The sequence below is a fragment of the Pleurodeles waltl genome, chromosome 9 (genome assembly GCF_031143425.1).
Source record: "Pleurodeles waltl isolate 20211129_DDA chromosome 9, aPleWal1.hap1.20221129, whole genome shotgun sequence".
Classification (NCBI taxonomy): domain Eukaryota; kingdom Metazoa; phylum Chordata; class Amphibia; order Caudata; family Salamandridae; genus Pleurodeles; species Pleurodeles waltl.
Window position 1 is genome coordinate 803,266,515 of NC_090448.1, and position 12,110 is coordinate 803,278,624.

Here is a 12,110-nt window from a genome sequence, read left to right on the forward strand (position 1 = left end):
CTTTTAAGGCATGGCCACACCCATCTTCTTCTTGAAACAGCCAAGAAATATGTTCTTTATCAATGCAAAGGGAAAGAAATATCAGTAGTGGCGAACCTCTCTCCTAAAACCAACAATCTTAGGGATACTTTTTTGGCTCTACACCCTCCCCTTAAGTAACTTGACCTTAGACATGGCCACTTATATCTCACAATCATGCTGGTCACAATTAAGGGAGTGACAACAGTAAACTCTGATTCGTATGATTTTGAAAGTGTCCTTCAAAAATATGGAAAAGTAACAAAAGGAGATAACCCAGGGGACTCAATTATTTTTGTGCACTTTACAGACAGCTGTATCTGTGAATCTGACTAAATACTTCAACCATGGTTCCCATCCTTCAAGGTCGTATATTTCTTTTAGGAGGCAAGAGGGAGGTCCCATCTCATCGAACCATAATAAATGACATCACCCCACGTCAGTTCCATGGCCATATGTTTCCCTTCCTGTTGTGAATTTTGTGGTTTTCCACCGATTGGACACCAAAGCGCTGAATGTTTTCTCTCCACCCACTCACTGAACACCTTTAAAACTGGGCTCATGATTGGCAAAGCACAGACTTCACTTGCATGGAAAAGTCCTTGTCTTTCCTGCTTTTCAATTATTAAGAGTACTATTAGCTTGCTATACCACACACACAAAAATGCTCCACTGTGAGATTTCTGTAATATTCTCACTCTGAGATTCTTCACGAGTTCTTGCATAGCTCCTTTCCATCGTCATCTAAGGGACTATGCAGCCTCTAACATGCTCTCTCTCAATGTCAACGGCCTAAATAACTGCATGAGATTGAAAAAAATCCTAACATACCTAACTTAAAAAATAGACATTGCTCTACTCCAGGTGACACACTTTTCTCTTCTGGAATCCTCAAAACTACAGGGGGACTGGGGTGGCTATATTTTCTACACTTACAGAAAACAATACAAAAATGGTGGAGTCACAATCCTAGTGCATACAAATCTACCTGAGGGGATCTCTACAGTCTGGACAGACACCAATAAAAGATATGTCTTTGTCAAGCTACATGTTCAATGTGTCATATTCAGCTTTTTTGAGAACATCTTTTTTATTTTAAACACAACTGTAAAAATACAGTGCAGTGAATACAATTCAGCGTGCAGCACATTAGAACGGTATATCTTGACCTAGCATAGTGACACATTGGCAGTCAAGAATACATAAATGGCTGTGCAACCCCAATGCAGTGGCCTCAATGCATCGGGCCTCCTCATCATTTTGGCTTCATCACACCTTGTAACAGGTCTCAAGAAAACGACAGAGGGCCTACTCTGGTCAACCCACGATTTAGAAAAAAAATGTGCAGCAGTGTATATTATATGAGAGAAGTACAGGCCCCGATTTGGATTTAATGGTCAAGTGGGGATGCAGGGACAGAAAGGAGAATGAGGAGAGAGACCAGGTGCAGGGTAAAAGCAGTCACAGTCCGACCTCGTATACCACGGATAATTTAGAAGAACATATACACAGGGGAGAGTCAGAGCCACTTTCTGATACCAGGGTTAGGAGAAGGGGTAAATCATGACAGACTGAAAGGGAGACATGGCATTAGATGTTTGTGTTTCAAGGCTGGCAGGGAGTGGGAGACAGACCGTAAAACTTCAAAGTCTGGTAGACATGTAGGGAGGACATATTGATAGAGTTCAAACGCTAAGATCGAAGGACTTTGTGTACGTAAGAAGAGATATATGTGTATTATATCTGTTATCGCTGTATTTTTGTATCAAGCAGTCACATAGCTACAAAAGAATTACGGTCTTTGTTAATTGCGAATGTTATGAAGGAGGTGGAACTTAGTCGTCTACCAAGACTATAAAAAACGATGTTTGTAAGAGCTGAGTTACAGGACTGTGCTGTACTCCTGGCCCTATTTTATTTACTTATAAATATACTCAATTAAGACAGCTCATGGAAGACATATAGGCCCTCATTATAAACACGGCAGTAAACACCGCTGTGGCGATCTTACTATAGACCCCAAGCCCCCTTGAGATTCCGCCGGCTGTATAAAGAACATTCGGCTGGGCCGGCAGCACGAAACAGTGTTTCCACCCACCGGCCCAGCAGAATGCAGGGCCGGGACATTGCTGACGGCTCCACATGGAGCTGTCGTCAATGCCTCAGTGCAGCGGGTGCAGCTGTAAATTGGGCAGTGACATGCGCGACGGGCCACTGCATGGGGGCCCCAGCACTGCCCATGCCAAGTGCATGGGCAGTGCAGGGGCTCCCAGAGGGGCCCCAGAGCACCCCTTCTGCCAGCCTTTCCCTGGCAGGGGAACCCGCCAGCAAAAGGCTGGGGGAAACAGGGTACATTATCCGGAGGGCAGCACTGCTTACAGCGCTGCCCTGTCAGATAATGTAATCCGCCATTGTCAGGCTGCTTGTCGGCGGTGGCCTGGCGGTGGAGGAGGGCCGCCATAGCCGGCCCTCCCTGTGTTAATAATATGGCAGTTCAGACCGACATGCCGGTGGAGGTATTTTCCGCCGCTGCCGGCATGGCGGTCTGAACCTCCAAGTTCGTAATGAGCCCCATAGTGTGTGGTAGTGGATAACCTAGGAGACAGATCCTAGATGATGTAGATTTATATTATCAGATAACATAGGAGACAGCTCCTGGAAGACACAATAGGTGTATTAGAGGATAAACTAGGAGACATCTCCTGGAAGACATACTAGGTGTGATAGAGGATAACCTAGGAGACAACTTTTGGATGACATAGGTGTGTGATAGCGGATAACCTAGGAAATAGCTCCTAGAAGGGTCAGTTAGTGTCCATTAGGTATCCCGGTTAGGTCCGGAGGGTGAGAGTAGAATGTGGGGTGAATCAGGTAACCTGTAAAGTCTAACAGGAGGCAAAGGGACGACCAAGTGGTCAGTGTCCATTGACTTTACCCGGAGTACATTCAGACCTTTTTTTGAAAACTTGAAAAAGCGTAATAATAATAATGACTAAAATATGTGATGTTAACAATGTGTAATAAGGAAGATAAAAAGAATATGATCTTTCATAATCATAGTGGGCAAATTGTAGAGAAAAGGTGAGGATTCTCGCCAGTGGTTATAAAATCTGAAATAAGTGAAGAAAAGAGAGTGCGAGATCTTTGACATATTTCTGATATCTTTATAGTAAAACTTGAAGTGTCCTGGAAATGGGGAAATGTCAGTGTAAATAAAAACTGAGAATTAAAATTAGATGATATCAAGATTAGTGGAGAAAAATAAAAAACTCTCATGAGTGAGATTGATAATTCCCTGTGGCAGGAAGTAGACACCCTGGATTTAGTTTTAACATTTCAATGGGCTCACGGCCAACCCCATGTCCCCACACCCGACATTGAGATAGAAGAAGTGCTATACAGGTTAGCAATATTGACAAAGAACACATATATAGTAGTGAGGGAGATGCAGAGTAGTGAGAGGACATAAGGGGTGGGCGGTAATAAAGAGTATATAGACATATAGGAAGCGTATGTCCTTGGGAAAATCATGGACGCTCCCCTGGAACATGTGATAAAAACATTTTCGTCCGACAAGAAGAAAATGCAGAAATATTGTAAGAAATGGTATGGAGATACCAAAGACCATGGTCAGCCATGGCCTAAGAAAGGGACATTTGATGAGGACATAGTTGAACATACTTTGACCTACATTGAATCTAAATATCAGAAGAAAAAGAGAAAGAAGATGGTAGCTATTTTGTCGTTATGGTGGGTTTTCTGCGATACAAAGACAAATATAAAATCAACAATGGTAGAAAGGACAGTGACACAAGCACAAGAAATATCCGCAGAAGGGGCTCCAGAGAGACCCCCACTGTATGGTCTCTATCCTATTCAGCCAGCGGCCGGATATCAGGATACAGTACGGGTCAAATTGGAGGAAGGTGAGACAGAGGCGAAGGAGGCAGAGAGAACGCCAAGCCTAGTCCCGACAGCTCTTCGGGCAGAGTATGAACAGAGAAGAAAGGAAGGAGCAATACCTAGGGTGCATCGCACTGGAGAACGGGCAGAAAGATTTGAGAATGTTGACCCTCTTCGAGGGCAATGGACTACTGGGCAGATTATTCTCAAATTGGGAGATACATCTGCGAGTACATTGAGAGAGACAGCAGGAGAGTGGATGTTGGAAGAAAGAGAGAAGGAAGAAGATGTAGAAACGTCACAATATGATAGGTATCTAGAAGAAACAAGAAGGGAAACAGGAGCTGAGGCGGCAATTGAGGATTGGGATGACAAGTCTGATACAAATGAGGGCGCAGCAGGAAGAGACAGAAGCCTGTATAACTTTTGACCCCGTCCTATACGAAGGTTACAATTAATAGCACGTGACTTGGGAGAGATAAAGAGAAAGTCAATTCTAAAAACACCCAAATTAAGGTTGTCACCTATTGAGACAATAGAACGGGAAGAGGCCAGGTATTTTTACCAACCCTTTTCAGATGACTTAGCAAAATGGACTAAAAAGAGGGGAGAAAACCATGGCCCGACAGGGGTCTTTCCAACCCTCTGATTTAGCTATAGCAGAAGACTGTATACGGCAGGGACAGGGTGCCCCGGGTTGGGATTATCTATACATGCAAGAGTGTCTTGCAGTTTGGTAGATGTATGTCAAAGACAAACCAACTGAAGTGATATGCAGTAATAGGCCAGATCCGAGGTTAAGTGGTAGGTTAACAGGTTCCCCACCTATCACTCAACTGCCTCTCATTTTTAAGGGAGGGCAGGCACTAACATACTTGCCTTGGCCACAGACGGACAAAGAAAATTTAAAGAGAGCACTGCCCCCACTGTCTGAAGGTGCAGGAAAATGGATAAGGAGATTTGAAAAACACACTGCTGGAGTGAACCTTGCTCTGGGTGATGTCAAGAGTTTGTTGAGATCTCTGGCAGGAGATGAGGTAAATACTATATTTACGAGAGCAGGACTCCCTCAAGTTACAATGACAATACACAGTTTGACGGATCTTCCTTTTATAAATGTCTGCCAGCATGTTTGGGATTCGCTGCGGCGGGCATATCCAGATAGGCCAGATATTGGAGCTCTCATGGCAGAAAGTATTAAGCCATCTGAGCAAATTTTAGAGTTTATTATGAGAATGAAAGAACAATGGATACAGGAGGTAGGATGTAATTTGGAGAATATGGGAGGAAATACACTTTTATTTTAGAATATGCTGAAGAGAGGCCTTCCCACGGAGATACAGGTAAATCTAGATGGAGGAGTGCGAATTGAGGCTAAACCATGGCCAGAAATACAGGCTCACATAATACATTCTTTTAAACGAAAGCAAGAGAAAGATAAAGAGAGAACAGAGCAGGCAGAGAGAGCTACTGCTAAGTTAGTGCAACAAAAACTTTAAGTAGAGAAGGAGCACTTGTGACAGGACCATTAGGGACTGTCGCAATACCAGTGGAAGGGCAAGGACCAGGAGGACAGGTAGTAAGTGAGATAGTGAAAAGACAAGGAGGTCCAGCAAGAGAACAAGGAGCAATGCAGGGGAGAAGGCAAGGAGGATACTGAGGGGGTCAGCCATGTTATTATTGTGGCAGGTCAGGTTATTTTGGAAGGGAATGTAGAATTAGAAGGATAGATGAAATATGCAGGGGTGACCCACCTCGCAAAGACAAGTAGCGATGCTGCCGCAGATGAAATGGGGACCACAACAATATATGAGACAAGAGTGCCCCCAGACCTCTCAGGCTCAGTGGATGGCACCTCAGGGGCCACTGCAGGAACATGGGCCCCAGGGTGGCAGTAACACCATGGGTGGACAAGTGCAGGGGCAGGTAGAAGGAGTATTGGTACAAGGAGGTAACCCCTTTTACGTACTGCCCCAAGTATTTAGTGGGGCACTGACACCTAATTATGTTCAATGACAAAGCCCACAGGTAACAACTATGGCCCCTTATTACAACCCTGGCGGTAAATCCCGCTTACCGCCGTGCAGAAGACCGCCAACATGCTGCTGCGGTCGCGGAATTCCGCTACAGGTATTACAACCCACAGCCTGGAATTTGCCACAATACAGACACCCACACAAGTCCGCCACACCAAAGGTCAGTGCTAAACTGGCAAAAACAAAACCGACACCGTCATGCCAACAAGAATACACCCACACTATCACGAAACACGAATCAACGCAGCGGTCTTTCAACCGCGGTTAACCATTGGCGGTACACACCGCTGCGCTCAAAATACACACACATTTACAAAACACAACCACATTCGACAATTCGAAATACACACACCTGATACACATACACACCACACTCACACACCCAATCCAATTTAAAACACACACCCACATTACCCACAAACCCTTACTACCAGAAATTTGAAAGCAGGCCAGGGAGAGACACTACCTAAAACAACACTGGCATCCACAGACACACAACACCATCATTTACACGACATCCACGCACCTCAAACAAACACACACCAACACATCCCCTCACACATCACAACAGACACCACCTCACACATCACCCACACCACATCATGGCACCTCAACAACACCCCAGGTTCTCTGACGAGGAGCTCAGGGTCATGGTGGAGGAAATCGTCCAGGTAGAGCCACAGCTATTCAGATCATAGGTGCACCAGACATCCATTCCAAGGAAGATGGAGCTATGGCGCAGAATTGTCGACAGGGTCAATGCAGTGGGACAGCATCCAAGAACACGGGATGACATCAGGAAGATGTGGAACAACCTACGGGGGAAGATGCGTTCCGTGGTTTCCAGACACCAGATTGCTGTACAGAGGACTGGCGGTGGACCCCCGCCTCCTTCCCCACAACTAACAACATGGGAGGAGCAGGTCTTGGCAACACTGCATCCTGAGGGCCTCTCAGGAGTAGCAGGAGGACTGGACTCTGGTAAGGCATATCTTTACTACCTTATCCCCCCCACCCCACCTGCATGCCATCACATACTCCCACCCTTACCCTCACACCCATCACCCCAACAACCCACAGATACCCCACCAACACAACCCACACATCCCAAAACCAAGCCCTGCATGTAACACCAATGCATGGACACCCATCACCCAAGCATGTCCAGTACAGAGACTCACTCATGCCCCAAAATGACCAATCACACAAGCACCAAGCCAATAATGCAAGCACTGGAGTAGAGGGTCACTTACCCATTGCACACGATGGCACACACAGATACAATAATTATGTATTTACACTCCAACAGGACCCCTACCCAACGTCATCGGACAGGAGGTGCCAGACATATCCGGTCCCCCCACAGAAGAGGCCCACAGTGATGACAGCAGCTCTGCACGCCTGGATCAAGATGAACAGCCCGGCCCATCTGGGACCTCGGGACAGTCGGTTTCCCTGCCACTGTCACAAGCCACCACAGAGCCTCTCCTCTTAAGAAACACCAGCACAGCACCCACCTAGCGGGCCCATCTCTCTGTACCCAGGACACGTTAATCAGCAGTGTATGCACCACTACAGGGAACCCAGGCAACCCCACTAACACAGGACGATCAGGGACCCGGGGCAATGGCAGTGGGCACACGGTTCAGGGGACAGAGGCACAGGATAACAGGGAAGCTGGGAGGACTGCTGTGCGACATGGAGTGGACAGGCCCAGTGACCCCACTCTCCACGAGGCACTCTCCAACATCATGGGAGCTTACCATCATTCCCAGGAGACGATGGCAACGGCACTGGCCAAGTTTTAGGAGACCCAGCGGCTCCAGGAGGAACACTACCTGGGCATCAGGGAGGACTTGAAGTCCATTAACACCACCCTGGTCACCATTGCAGGGGTGCTGGCAGATCTTCTCAACACCAGGAGGGGCACAGTGGCACAACAAGGGGGCCCTGACACTAGCCTGGATGATGAACAGCCTCCCACCTCCGCCGGCGCTAGTGGACAGGAGGCACTGCCACAGGAACAACAGGACACCAGCACCCCACCCCCTGCAGATGGAGAACCACCCCGCAAACGGTCTCTGAGACCCAGGAACAAGACAGACAACATTGCCAAGACCCCCGCCAGGAAATGAGACCCCCCCTGAATGTCACCCTTCTGTCCCACTATGTCACCCTGTCCATCCTTAACCCCTTAGCTGCTGGGCCTTTTCCCCCCCAGTGCTGAGCACTTTTTTGGCTATTTGGGGTAGTTTGCGCTTAGGCCTTCATAACTTTTTGTTCACATAAGCTAACCACGCCAAATTTGCATCATTTTTTTCCAACATCCTAGGGATTCTAATGTTACCCAGAGTTTGTAGTTTCCCCTGGAGGAGACCAAGAAAATAGCCAAAATACAGTGAAAATTTCATTTTTTCCAAAAAAATGGGAAAAAGGGCTGCCGAAGAAGGCTTGTGGTTTTTTCCCTGAAAATGCCATCAACAAAGGGTTTCTGGTGCTGAAATCACTATCTTCCCACCTTTCAGGAACGGGCAGACTTGAATCAGAAAACCACATTTTTCAACACAAATTTGGCATTTTACTGGGACATACCCCATTTTTACTATTTTTGGTGCTTTCCGCCTCCTTCCAGTTAGTGACAGGAATGGGTGTGAAACCAATGCTGGATCCCGGAATGCTCAACATTTCTGAAAACTAGACAAAATTCTGAATTCAGCAAGGGGTCATTTGTGTAGATCCTACAAGGTTTTCCTACAGAAAATAACAGCTGAAATAAAAAAATATTGAAATTGAGCTGTAAACAACAGCCATTTTTCTTTATGTTTTACTCTGTAACTTTTTCCTGCGATGTCAGATTTCCAAAAGCAATATACCGTTTTGTCTGCTGGACTCTTCTGGTTGCGGGGATATAAAGGGCTTGTAGGTTCATCAAGAACCCTAGGTACCCAGAGCCAATAAATGAGCTGCACCCTGCAGTTGGTTTTCATTCTATACTGGGTATACAGCAATTCATTTGCTGAAATATGAAGATTGAAAAATAGGTATCAAGAAAACCTTTGCATTTCCAAAATGGGCTCAAGATAAGGTTTTGAGGAGCACTGGTTATTTGCACATCTCTGAATTCCGGGGTGCCCATACTAGCATGTGAATTGCAGGGCATTTCTCGAATAGACGTCTTTTTTACACACTCTCTTATATTTGGAAGGAAAAAATGTAGAGAAGATAAGGGGCAATAACACTTGTTTTGCTATTCTATGTTCCCCCAAGTCTTCCGATAAAAATGATACCTCACTTGTGTGGGTAGGCCTAGTGCCCACGACAGGAAATGCCCCAAAACACAATGTGGACACATCCCATTTTTTGACAGAAAACACAGCTGTTTTTTCCAAAGTGCCTACCGGTAGATTTTGGCCTCTAGCTCAGCCGGCACATAGGGAAACCTACCAAACCTGTGCATTTTTTTAAACTAGAGACCTAGGGGAATCCAAGATGGGGTGACTTGTGGGGCTCTGACCAGGTTCTGTTACCAGAATCCTTTGCAAACCTCAAAAAGTGGCTAAAAAAACAAGTTTTCCTCACATTTCGGTGACATAAAGTTCTGGAATCTGAGAGGAGCCACAAATTTCCTTCCACCCGGCGTTCCCCCAAGTCTCCCGATAAAAATGATACCTCACTTGTGTGGGTAGGCCTAGCGCCCGCGACAGGAAATGCCCCAAAACACAACGTGGACACATCACATTTTTTGACACAATACAGAGCTGTTTTTTGCAAAGTGCCTACCTGTAGATTTTGGCCTCTAGTTCAGCCGGCACATAGGGATACCTACCAAACCTGTGCATTTTTTAAAACTAGAGACCTAGGGGAATCCAAGATGGGGTGACTTGTGGGGCTCTGACCAGGTTCTGTTACCCAGAATCCTTTGCAAACCTCAAAAAGTGGCTAAAAAAACAAGTTTTCCTCACATTTCGGTGACAGAAAGTTCTGGAATCTGAGAGGAGCCACAAATTTCCTTTTACCCTGCGTTCCCCCTAGTCTACCGATAAAAATCATACCTCACTTGTGTGGGTAGGCCTAGCGCCCGCGACAGAAAATGCCCCAAAACACAACGTGGACACATCACATTTTTTGACAGAATACAGAGCTGTTTTTTGCAACATGCCTACCTGTAGATTTTGGCCTCTAGCTCAGCCGGCACCTAGGGAAACCTACCAAACCCGTGCATTTTTGAAAACTAGAGACCTAGGGGAATCCAAGATGGGGTGACTTGTGGGGCTCTGACCAGGTTCTGTTACCCAGAATCCTTTGCAAACCTCAAAAAGTGGCTAAAAAAACAAGTTTTCCTCACATTTCGGTGACAGAAAGTTCTGGAATCTGAGAGGAGCCACAAATTTCCTTTCACCCTGCCTTCCCCCTAGTCTACAGATAAAAATTATACCTCACTTGTGTGGGTAGGCCTAGCGCCCGTGACAGGAAATGCCCCAAAACACAACGTGGACACATCACATTTTTTGACAGAATACAGAGCTGTTTTTTGCAAAGTGCCTACCTGTAGATTTTGGCCTCTAGCTCAGCCGGCACATAGGGAAACCTACCAAACCTGTGCATTTTTTAAAACTAGAGACCTAGGGGAATCCAAGATGGGGTGACTTGTGGGGCTCTGACCAGGTTCTGTTACCAGAATCCTTTGCAAACCTCAAAAAGTGGCTTAAAAAACAAGTTTTCCTCACATTTCGGTGACATAAAGTTCTGGAATCTGAGAGGAGCCACAAATTTCCTTCCACCCGGCGTTCCCCCAAGTCTCCCGATAAAAATGATACCTCACTTGTGTGGGTAGGCCTAGCGCCCGCGACAGGAAATGCCCCAAAACACAACGTGGACACATCACATTTTTTGACACAATACAGAGCTGTTTTTGCAAAGTGCCTACCTGTAGATTTTGGCCTCTAGCTCAGCCGGCACATAGGGATACCTACCAAACCTGTGCATTTTTGAAAACTAGAGACCTAGGGGAATCCAAGATGGGGTGACTTGTGGGGCTCTGACCAGGTTCTGTTACCCAGAATCCTTTGCAAACCTCAAAAAGTGGCTAAAAAAACAAGTTTTCCTCACATTTCGGTGACAGAAAGTTCTGGAATCTGAGAGGAGCCACAAATTTCCTTTTACCCTGCGTTCCCCCTAGTCTACCGATAAAAATCATACCTCACTTGTGTGGGTAGGCCTAGCGCCCGCGACAGAAAATGCCCCAAAACACAACGTAGACACATCACATTTTTTGACAGAATACAGAGCTGTTTTTTGCAACATGCCTACCTGTAGATTTTGGCCTCTAGCTCAGCCGGCACCTAGAGAAACCTACCAAACCCGTGCATTTTTGAAAACTAGAGACCTAGGGGAATCCAAGATGGGGTGACTTGTGGGGCTCTGACCAGGTTCTGTTACCCAGAATCCTTTGCAAACCTCAAAAAGTGGCTAAAAAAACAAGTTTTCCTCACATTTCGGTGACAGAAAGTTCTTGAATCTGAGAGGAGCCACAAATTTCCTTTCACCCTGCGTTCCCCCTAGTCTACAGATAAAAATGATACCTCACTTGTGTGGGTAGGCCTACCGCCCGCGACAGGAAATGCCCCAAAACACAACGTGGACACATCACATTTTTTGACAGAATACAGAGCTGTTTTTTGAAAAGTGCCTACCTGTAGATTTTGGCCTCTAGCTCAGCCGGCACATAGGGAAACCTACCAAACCTGTGCATTTTTTAAAACTAGAGACCTAGGGGAATCCAAGATGGGGTGACTTGTGGGGCTCTGACCAGGTTCTGTTACCAGAATCCTTTGCAAACCTCAAAAAGTGGCTAAAAAAACAAGTTTTCCTCACATTTCGGTGACATAAAGTTCTGGAATCTGAGAGGAGCCACAAATTTCCTTCCACCCGGCGTTCCCCCAAGTCTCCCGATAAAAATGATACCTCACTTGTGTGGGTAGGCCTAGCGCCCGCGACAGGAAATGCCCCAAAACACAACGTGGACACATCACATTTTTTGACACAATACAGAGCTGTTTTTTGCAAAGTGCCTACCTGTAGATTTTGGCCTCTAGCTCAGCCGGCACATAGGAATACCTACCAAACCTGTGCATTTTTGAAAACTAGAGACCT

At 46.1% G+C, this 12,110-nt stretch overlaps 1 protein-coding gene across 1 annotated transcript in view; it reads right to left on the bottom strand.

Moving 5' to 3' along the window:
- The window catches only part of LOC138260002 (solute carrier family 22 member 6-A-like), a 632,653-nt gene that overhangs the window by 181,034 nt on the left and 439,509 nt on the right, over positions 1–12,110 (bottom strand). The gene's annotated exons all lie outside the window — the stretch shown is intronic.